This window comes from Ochlerotatus camptorhynchus, unplaced genomic scaffold, assembly GCF_037179485.1.
Source record: "Ochlerotatus camptorhynchus isolate MF236.1 unplaced genomic scaffold, CSIRO-AGI_Acam_v1.1 ptg000193l, whole genome shotgun sequence".
Taxonomy (NCBI): domain Eukaryota; kingdom Metazoa; phylum Arthropoda; class Insecta; order Diptera; family Culicidae; genus Ochlerotatus; species Ochlerotatus camptorhynchus.
Window position 1 is genome coordinate 5,292,852 of NW_027040683.1, and position 10,514 is coordinate 5,303,365.

At 45.5% G+C, this 10,514-nt stretch overlaps 1 pseudogene; it reads left to right on the plus strand.

Moving 5' to 3' along the window:
• On the plus strand, nucleotides 1–9,450 carry LOC135702559 (pineapple eye protein-like; annotated as a pseudogene).
• The last annotated feature ends 1,064 nt before the right edge of the window (nucleotides 9,451–10,514 follow it).

Here is a 10,514-nt window from a genome sequence, read left to right on the forward strand (position 1 = left end):
ATGGTAGAATTGCAGTCGATCAAAGAGTTCATCCATTCCGACACGGACACGCTAACGGACGCCTCGGTGGGACAGGAGATCGTGCGTCCCAAGACGCCTGCCAGAAATCTTTTGGAAAACTGTTCAAATTGTAGCTTTTCGGGTCGAAAACCGTCCCACGAAAACGGTCCACCAGCGAGTCTGATCCGGAGTACGTTACAGCGAAGAAAATTAGGTTGATTTAATTTTAATGGTGACGTTCCTTTGACGGTGAATTTTCCAGCACTAGTCAGGTCTTTCCCACGGCGCAGTGGATTACTGCCAACGGTGCCACCTCAAGTGGGAATGCGATTCGAAACCGTTGATGCTCAAAAGTGAGAAAATGTTCCGGATTTCACTACCCACATTAAGCGAATGTCAGCTGGTATCACGCTGCTTTCAGGTACTGAGGGAGAACCTTCCAAAACTTCTAGTGTTTGGACTGGTGGAGATTGCTAAAGTATGATCCCGATGAAAACATTTTGCGTATACGTATGCGTGACGTAGTGTGCGTAAGATTTTTTTTTTTTTTTATATTAATTTATTTGTACAGGCTCAATCGAATAAACTTTACAGAGCCGAGTTATCATTTGCATTATACATGATTCATGTCTTAAATCTAGAGTTAAAGGAATTGAACCGATTACTCGCGGTCGTCTCGAGGTTAGGGGAGATTTACAATTTTTTGGATGGGGAAAGGGAGAAGGAGGTTTGAAATATGATTTATTATACAAATATTTAATTAATCCTAAAACATGAACTTATTTCTATTCATCTTGAAGACAAACATTAAAAAAAAAAACTACACGCACAATACACAAGGTTAATCAAACTTACAATCTAAGGTTAGTATTCTTAAAGTATACATACATGAGTTTCATAAACTCCAGATCACGTCTAGCCAAAATATCCCGAACTGGAACATTAGGTTGTCTACCTCGAGCCCGAAGGGAATCGCATAGCTCAGATCTGACTCCACGATGCTCAGCACAAGACCAAAGGATGTGATCGGCGTCTTGGTAACCTTGTCCACATTCACAGAGATTGCTGTCTCCCAGCCCAACACGGAACAAGTGAGCGTTTAACGAATAGTGATTGGACATGAGGCGAGACATCAGACGAATGAAGTCTCGACCCACATCCAACCCCTTGAACCAAGGACTCTTCGACACCTTAGGGATGATCGAGAATAGCCATCGTCCCAAACTTCCTTCACTCCATTTATTTTGCCAGCTGGCGAGCGACTGTTGACGATAAATGAAGAAAAATTCATTGTAGGCGATTTGTCGATCGTAAATATCGCCTTGCATAGCGCCCACCTTAGCAAGTGAGTCCGCCTTCTCATTGCCCGGAATCGAGCAATGAGATGGGACCCATGCAAAGGTGATGACAAAAGATCTTAAAGATAAAGCACTCAGAAGCTCTCGTATTTTCATGAGAAAATACGAGGAGTGCTTTACCGGCCTCATGGATCGAATAGCCTCGACAGAACTGAGACTATCCGTAAAAATAAAATAATGATCTGGTGCAAGTGAGGCGATCGTTTCTAGCGTATAATGTATTGCCGCCAGCTCAGCAACATATACGGAACAAGGAGCTTGAAGCATTCGAGAGGCGCTATGAAATTCGTTATAAATACCAAAACCAGCGGACGCCTCTATTAATGATCCATCTGTGAAGAACGATCTTGCGGAATCAACTTGGCCAAACTTTGCAGCGTAAATTGACGGAACAATCAAGGAACGATGATGTTCTGGGATCCCACGAATCTCCCGCGTCATGGATAAATCAAAACTAACTGAATTGCCGAAGTCGGAGAAGCATACACGATGAGGATTATGCTGTGAAGGGCTGACATCCTGAGTTATGTACACGTAGTACAATGACATAAAACGAGTTTGAGGGTTTAGCTCAAGAAGCTTCTCAAAGTTTTCGATTACCAGTGGGTTCATAACTTCACAACGGGTGAGGAGCCTGAGGGACAATTCCGAAAACCGATCCGATAGTGGCAACATGCCCGCCAACACTTCGAGACTCATCGTATGAGTCGAGTGCATGCATCCTAACGCGATACGAAGACAACGATACTGGATACGTTCCAGTTTGATGATGTGAGTTTTAGCCGCCGACTGGAAGCAAAAACTACCGTACTCTAAAACCGATAAAATCGTTGTCCGGTACAACGTTAGAAGATCTTGCGGATGAGCTCCCCACCACGTTCCGGTAATTGTTCGGAGAAAATTGATCCTTTGTTGGCATTTTCGTCTCAGATACTCAATGTGTGATCTCCAGGTGCATTTGGAATCGAACCAGACCCCAAGATATTTGAAAGACATGGAATGAGTGATCGGTTTACCCAAAAGTTGAAGCTTTGGTTGTGCTGGGCTATGCTTCCTAGAAAAAACGACCAACTCAGTTTTCTCCGTGGAGAATTCGATACCTAGCTGGATAGCCCAAGTAGACAAATTGTCTAAGGTATCCTGTAAGGGTCCTTGCAGGTTGACCCCTGTGGGCCCTGTCATAGACACTACGCCATCATCTGCAAGTTGTCTCAACGTGCAGTTGTCACTTAGACAATTGTCAATTTCTCTGACATAGAAATTGTACAAAAGGGGGCTTAAACATGAGCCCTGGGGGAGACCCATGTAACTAAATCGAGAAGCTGTAGAGTTTCCATGAGAAAAGCTCATATGTTTCTCTGACAGCAAATTGTACAAAAAGTTATTAATTAATGGGGAAAGGCCACAAGCGTGGAGTTTGTCTGAAAGGACTTCAACCGATACTGAATCAAAAGCCCCCTTAATATCCAAGAACACAGAAGCCATTTGCTCTTTTTTAGCAAAAGCCAACTGGATTTCTGTGGAAAGCAACGCGAGACAGTCGTTCGTTCCCTTACCCCTACGGAAACCAAATTGAGTATCTGAGAGTAGGTGGTTCGTCTCAACCCATTTGTCGAGGCGAAAAAGGATCATTTTCTCCAACAATTTTCGAATGCACGATAACATCGCGATGGGACGATACGAGTTATGATCTGACGCGGGTTTTCCAGGCTTTTTAATGGCTATAACTCTCACTCGCCTCCAATCATCTGGAACAATATTGAACTCCAGGAACTGACAAAACAAGTTCAACATGCGCCTCTTAGCGACGTCTGGGAGGTTCTTCAACAAGTCGAACTTGATCCTATCAGCCCCCGGAGCCGAATTGCGACACGAAAGGAGCGCGAGTGAGAGCTCTAGCATTGAAAAAGGCTGGCTGATCTCGTCTACCGAATTCGTCGTTTCGCGAGGAATCATCTGTGCCGGCACGGAATCAGGACATACTTTTCGCGCGAACTTGAGAATCCACCGATCCGAGTACTCCTCGCTCTCGTTGTTTGAAGACCGGTTACGCATCCTTCGCGCCGTGTTCCAAAGCGTATTCATCGACGTTTCGCGCGATAAACCGTCCACGAATTGCCGCCAGTATCCGCGTTTCTTGGCTTTGATGAGGCTCTTGAGTTCGTGTTCAAGAGTCGAGTACGCTTCGAAATACTCGGGTGTTCCGCGTTTCCGGAAAAGCTTAAACGCGTCGGACTTTTTACGATAAACCTCAGTGCATTGCTGGTCCCACCAAGGGGTAGGAGGTTTCCTACGAAAAGACGTTCCTGGAACCGGCCGAGATTGAGCTCGAAGCGCGCTGTCCAAGATCAGATTGGAGAGGAAGTTATATTCCTCCAACGGTGGAAGCTCTTCTACCGACGACACGGCTTCATCTATCGCGGTCTTGAACGTTGTCCAATCGATATTACGGGTGAGGTCGTACGCGACGTTAACGGATTCCGACGAATTGAACCCACTGGCAATCGAAATGCCGATCGGCAAGTGATCACTACCGTGGGGATCCTGGATCACATTCCACGTGCAATCCAACGATAATGAATTAGAGCAAAGTGTGAGGTCTAATCTACTTCCATTTGAGGATGGACCAGCCAGACGTGTTACTTCTCCATTGTTAAGAATTGTCATATTGAAGTTATCACAGAGGTCATATATCAAAGTAGAACGGTTGTCATCATACAGTTCCCCCCAGCCTGTACCGTGGGAATTAAAATCTCCCATAATCAACCGTGGAGTGGGAAGAACTGAACAGATATCTGAAAGTTGTTTTTGACTAATCGAAACTCGGGGAGGAATATACACAGAAGCAATACAAAGGCTCTTGCCTTTAACAAAAGCCTGACATGCGACAACTTCAATACCTGGAAATTGTGGAAGATTCACTCTATAGAAGGAATGGCACTTTTTGATCCCCAAAAGTACTCCTCCTCCACGCGAATCCTCACGATCCAGTCGAATAATGTTAAAATCATGAAAAGGAAGATCGATATCTGAAGAGAGCCAAGTTTCACATAGAGCAAATGCATCACAATCATTATTGTGAACCAAAAACTTAAACGATTCTATCTTAGGAATAAGACTTCGACAATTCCACTGTAGAACAGTGATCAAATCCCCGACCTCGTTTGGAAAATTATCCATCGAAGGAGATGATTGCTGCAAGGAGGGGCCACTTCAATGTCAACTGCTTCAAGAGGGTTTTCACAGTAGGAAGCATTGCCAGAACAATGCTTTTCAGAGGATCAGAAATATCGAGGTAATTGAGGATACTGTCCACAATGTTATCAAATGAGAACAACCCAGATGAAGAAGGGGCTTGTGTTCTGAAAATTGGGGCATCGGGGGTTTTGGATGTCCCCGGGAGAGGTGGAAAATCCTGGGTATAATCAGTTCTGCGGAATCCAGGAGGAGTAGAAGTCTCCTTTTTTCCACCACTCCTTGATTTGGGCAAGCTGATTTGGGGTTCTTGATCTGCAACTTTCCGCGAACGGATGCGTTTTCGTTTCCGGGCAGAACCTTCCGGAAAACTGAAAGAAACTCCCTCCTCAGCCAAGTCAGAGCCAGACTCGTCATCTGACAAAAGAGCGAAGGGATTTGTTTCGTTGGTCGATGGCTTGGCTGTCTTAAGCATTTCTGCAAAAGACCGCCTGGAACGTTCTTTAAGAGAGCGCTCTAGTTTTTCCCCGCGTTGTTTGTACACCGGACACGACGAGAGACCATGAGGAGGAGATCCTTTGCAGTACACGCATTTTGGTGCCGTGTCTGTGCAGGCGCCATCCTCGTGCTTCTCCCCGCATTTGGAACAGCGTGCCTTGCTGCCACAGTGAGAGGCCGTATGTCCCAACTGTTTGCAGTTTTGGCAGATCATGACCCGAGGAACAAACAAGCGCACAGGTAGCCGAAGTTTTCCCAACTCGATGTACTGAGGAAGGGCTGAACCAGAAAAGGTCACGCGAAACGAGTCTGTGGGGGTAAAACTCTTTTTACCCTCGCTGACAGATACTGAGCCCAGTTTTTGGACATCCAGTATCTTCACCGGGGGGAGCAAGGGGTTCTTGAAACGGCCAACCGCCTGCTTCTCCAAGATCTCGGGGGTCAGACTCGCTTCGGTGACCACACCTTCGATCTCCACATCACGAGCTGGTATGTAAACCCTGTACTCAATCGTAAAGAGCTGGGAGGCAGCAATTCTGCTTCAGGTTAGAAACGACAACACGAAGTTTATTATGCCTAACCTTCGTGATTTCGGTCACGGCCGAGTATCGCTTCGTCAGATCAGTGGAAATTTGCATCAAGTTCAAAGGTTTGTTTTTGGGCTGAAAGTAGACAACCCATGGCCCAGTCGAGTCATCTGGATAGGCTCGCGATCGGGGGCTTTTCTGAGACGAACCATGAATGACAGGACGTTTTCGTCTTTTCTTGCCATCGAGTGGCAAACTGGTGTCATCTTCCGACAAAATGTCCATATCGTCTTCTGACGAGACGTCCATTTTGCCGTACTAGTGGGAGCGGTAAACGCTCTACCACTGAAACGATGCTTAAAACCACACAGACACAATAAACAGAAAAAAAAACTACAAACACAGAAACACAAAATTAAATTTAACTGATGGGCGAGAGAAAGAAACAGGAAAAAAAACTTATCTGCTATACTACTACCACCGAGTGATTACACAGCAGCAGCGGAGCGACGCGCAGCGTGGGTGACCTTCGATGCGCGTGTGCGGGCGATCTTTGTAGTGGTGTGCTTGTATGAGGTTCGGAACTCAGCTGGACACACGATGATGGATGACCGGTATAAATGCGGAGGCAGATGCTGACACTCGATGACGATGATCTGTGTGCAGGTATGCGTTATCACGCACCGATGAAGCGCAAATTGGTTTGCGAATATCCAATTGCAAGTGAACAATTTTCTTTCCGATGACGCCGAAAACCACTTTCTTCTCAAAAAAACTCACTTTCAGATAATTGTTTAGCCGGGTACTATGCCAGTAATCACTAAGCGAGAAAAAACTGATAATTTAAACCAACCGAATACCGAGAAAACTTCCGAAATACCGGAGCGCGAAACAAGTCGACTGTACTTCTTGCTAGGTCGCAGTGGGATGTGTGCGTAAGATAAACGTCAGCAATCTCTATGACACAAAGAATGCACCTGAAACCGACGGAGAATCGCAAGTGCTGTGGTGAGGCAGAAGGAAACAAGTTAGCACTTTCATTATCACGACGTTCTTATCCATAATTTGTGACGTAACGTTGGATCATGCGTAAGAACACCGTGAGAACGAAAGAGTTGTCAACATTCCTTCTGCCGCACCTACAGTAACGCACACGGTTCCCGCGCTGATTGTTCCTTACTTTCTCACTCTAATCAAAATTTCCTTCGATGAGTGAGAAAACAGCACCACGTTAACGCGAGCGAGAACGAGGGTTGCCAGATCATTGCACACAAAACCAACTTGAATTAATTCAAAGCAAAAATACTAGCGAACCTGGCGGTGAGGGGCGGAAGGTGGACTAAAATTCTATTACAGAGAACCACATTATTTTAATTAATTTCTTCGGAGAAAGTCGTCTGTCACTTCGTTTGTGATGCTATTGGGGCACCGCCTGTTATCTCTTTTTCTCTAACGAAAATTGAAAGGGAGAGCCTGTTGTCAAACTGCATGTCACTATGTTGTGTTCATTGTTATCTGCACTTTTTTTGTATAATGAAAGACCTTAGGCCAAAATGATTAGGAGTAAACACATCGGGTTAACATTTGCTTACAAATAAACGATGTTGAGCTGTCAATGACTCGCGCTTTTTGGCGGCAATTGTTGCTAAAGATTTCATCAGTCGGTGCTCCTAACCAAAGCCATGGTCATTCGCGACCGAGAAGATATCGTTGTTGGACGCCAAACAGGACCCGCCCGTAAAAAAAAATACAATGATTTTGAATGGAGATTTTTGTTGATTATCATAAAATCAAAACGAAAATCATGGTATATGAGAAATGTACAGTAAAAAAGGGGGGTTGTTAAGCATCTTAACAATAAAAAAACTGATTTTTCTCGAACAAATTTGATCTCATCAAATTAATTTTCATTGAGAATTGTATCTTTTAAAACGAAATTTATTTTTTCATCCGTCCAATAATTTAACAATAAATTTATAATGTGCCCGAAATTCAACCGTAAAAATCATTGTAATTTCGTTATTTTATTATAATTTTTTTTTTTCGGGTGGCCATACTCGGTATGCATTTGCTCCTCCGTAGAGGAACTGAAAGCTCTCGACGAGGGCGATCTGAAGAAGGAAAATTTACTCCAAAATCATGCCGAAATCCATCGAATCGATCGACGTGCTGAAGGTGAGATGGTGAGAATGAAGGAGGATCGGATGAAACCAATTTTGTTCAATTTATTATTTATTTCGGCTAAAGATGCTGTATGTCACGCGTTTGAGCATGATTGCGGTACGATGGTGCGATGCTCTATTCTGGACCGGGCTACTAGACGTGGCAAAACTAGTCATTATACCTGCTACGCGTACCTTGTTACCTGAAGACGAGGAGGGAATCTTCGGATTCATGGAGGAGGACATCAGAAATGAGGAAGCTCGTATCCGAGGACAAAAGTGTTACATCTGCAAGGAACGGTATGCAAACGTTTGGTGTTGCGCGAAGAAGTGCTTCCGTTCATTCCATACGCTTTGTGGGATGCAGAATGAGTGCCTGTCGCATTACGTGGAAACGTTCCAGTCGTGGTGCGATAAGCACGTAGCGCTGGTGGATAAGGTGAAACACTCCGAGACCGAAGCCTGTGGGATTTGCTACGATGATATGGGACCGTACAGGAAGCTGGAATCGATTCGTGACCTGTGCTGTCAGAATGGCTGGTTCCATCGGAGCTACGTGGCACAGTTTGCCCAATCGGCGAGGTACTTTTTCAATTGCCCTTTGTGCAACAAGGACGACTTTAGTCAGCAGATCCATCAGCGTGGCATTTATATTCCGGAAAATTAAGCGAAGCGGCGGAGGTGGGTGAATCGGTATTTGAATACTGAATATTTTATTTTAATTGTTCGAGGGATGCCTCGTGGGAGCTGGAACCGAATGTATTCAACGATCAGTTGGAACCTCCTTCGGAGTGTGACGCTGAAGAGTGTCGCTGTCGGTATGGGCGAGATTACGACGATTGCAAGCGTTGGGATCTGATCCTTTGTGCAACGTGCGGTTCGACTTGTCGCCAAGATCAGTGCATGGAGGTTCCCTCGAAGAACTATGTTTTCACCTTTTGTCGTCCGATTGTCCGAAAGACGCCGGAAGCGGTTTTGAAGCTAGCCGAGGCTTCCCGAAGAGTGGAAGCAGCAAGATGGGGGAAGCCGGTAACGATAGCAGAGAGGGGAGTTCTAGGGGCCGATCTAGTGGCAGACGTCAGATTGAATCGGATGATTCAGATTCTGAAGAGTCAGTTGCATTGACGACCAAACGCAAATCTCAGAGAAGACGAACCGCAATAGACAGTGACGACAGCGATTCCGATCTGGTTTCTACACGAAAGAAACCAACGTCGAAATGACGGCTGTCCACGTCTTCATCTAGTTCTTCCTCGTTCGTTTCTTCGAAACGAAGAAATCAGTCTGGAGGAACTGGTCAAGAAGATTCCACTGCCACGACGAACTTCTGTCGAAAAATTACTTCGAGTCAAACCGGTCGTAAGGCTCGAGAAGCTCAGCTCGGAAAAGATCAAATCGTTGACTTCTTCGGAGAATGAAGACGAAGCATCCTCCGCCGGATCGTCGACCGTGTTCGATTTCAACTATCGTGTGAAGTTAAACAAAAAGCAGGGCCGAAAATCGATGGTAGAATTGCAGCCGATCAAACAGGTCATCCGCTCCGACACGAACACGCTAACGGATGCCTCTGTGGAGATCGTGCGTCCCAAGACGCCTGCCCAGAAATCTTTTGGAAAGCAGTTCAAACTGAAGCTTTTTGGGTCGAAAACCGTCCCACGAAAACGTTCCACCAGGTCCGGAGTACGTTACAGCGAAGAAAAGTTGATTTAATTTTAATGACGAACTTGCAGAATCTTCCAGCACTAGTGCACTAAGCAGGTCTTTCCCACGGCGCGATAGATTACTGCCAACGGTGCCACCTCAAGCGGAAATGCGATTCGAGACCGGGTTGACGTTGATGCTCAAAAGCGAGAAAATGTTCCGGATTTCTCTACCCATGCGAATGTCAGCTGGTATCACACTGCTTACAGGTACTGAGGGAGAACCTTCCAAAACTTCTAGTGTTTGGACTGGTGGTATGGCACAAAGAATGCACAATGCACCACGAACCGACGGAGAATCGTATGTGCTGTGATCAATGTGATTGGTGAGGCAGAAGGAAACAAGCCAGCACTTGCATTATCACGACGTTCTTATGCATAATCTAGTGTGACGAAACGTTGGATCATGCGTAAGAACACCGTGAGAACGACAGAGTCGACTACATTCCTTCTGCCGCACCTATAGTAACGCACACGGCTCCCGCGCTGACTGTTCCTTACTTTCTCACTCTAAACAAAATTTCCTTCGATGAGTGAGAAAACAGCACCCCGTCAACACGAGCAAGGACACGAGTTGCCAGATCATTGCACACAAAACCAACTTGAATTAATTCAAAACAAAAATACTAGCGAACCTGGCGGTGAGGGGCGGAAGGTGGACTAAAATTCTATTACAGAGAACCACATTATTTTAATTCATTTCTTCGGAGAAAGTCGTCTGTAACTTCGTTTGTGGTACTACTGTAGGGTTCCACCTATCCGGAGAAAAGCCTGATTGTTCCGGAGTAAGGTTTGGTGTCTGTTGTTGGAATTCTCCGGAGAGTTTACCTATGCGTCCGTACGCGGTCGTGGTCCGAGGGCAAAGAGGTCGAGAGACAATTGCTGCGTGTTCTCGTTGTCACCCGTCGCGTCTGCTGAGGAGTGCGCAGGGTTATGTGCGTGATGGATAGTGGGCGGCTCGCATCTCTATGCGGAGGGTATTTGATACCGCACATTCCCCTCTTACATTAAAAAAGAAACATCACTCTGTTTGATTTGATGTAAATTAATGATATTCATAAAACTATCCATCTT